The sequence below is a fragment of the Lepidochelys olivacea genome (assembly GCF_965140295.1).
Source record: "Lepidochelys olivacea isolate rLepOli2 genome assembly, chromosome: 5".
Taxonomy (NCBI): domain Eukaryota; kingdom Metazoa; phylum Chordata; order Testudines; family Cheloniidae; genus Lepidochelys; species Lepidochelys olivacea.
In genome coordinates this window covers 94055437-94056249 of record NC_140415.1, presented here as the reverse complement: position 1 = coordinate 94056249, position 813 = coordinate 94055437, and positions in this window count along the sequence as shown.

The window sequence follows — 813 nt, the reverse complement described above, 5'->3', positions numbered from 1 at the left end:
AAAGCTCAGAGAATGTCACATATTTCACTCCGAATGCAAAGCTTCAAAAATAAATAAATAAATGAATGAATGAAAAGTGAGAGAACCTTAATGTGAGAGCTGCAGTAGTGATTTCAAGCTGATGTCACTAGCCGCCTCACTTCATAACAGACTGTGGCAGTACCACCTTAAACTTTGCATATTAGACACACACAACTGCCGGTTTGAGTATCCCAACTCTGGACTGAGCTATAGTGTCAACATATGAAAACAGGGTCCTCTATAGAGAAACTAACACAGGCAAGTGCAGATTGTCGTATATATCATCAGGTGCAGAAACTGCCCTTGTCAAGTGTCGGTATTTTAATTTATTTTGGTTTTATGCAGGATATTTGTTAATGCAGGTGAATAAGGTCCTCATGAAAGTGAGGCAGACAACATTACCTTGAGCCAGGCATAGCAAGGCCATGTCTGTGTAATCTCCTCTATATAGGACTCCTGAGGGCATTCTGCACGCACGCATACACATACAAATTCTGCGCACAATATTTTAAAATTCTGCAAGTTTTATTTGTCAATAAATAAATGCAGAGGCTCCAGCAAGGCAGTGGGGAGCACAGGCCACTGGCTCCATGAAGGTGATGAGATCACCATGCAGCACCCCACCCTACCCCGGGACACAGACTCAGCAGTGAGGCTGCACCTGACCCTGACACAGCACATGGCCTGGGCCTGCCTCAGAAACACCCTGGGGCCCTACCTCTCTGCACCAGGTGCACCAGGTGTGGGGCAGGCAGGCTCAACCAGGCAGGGTCCAAGTGTGAAGGGGCTCAG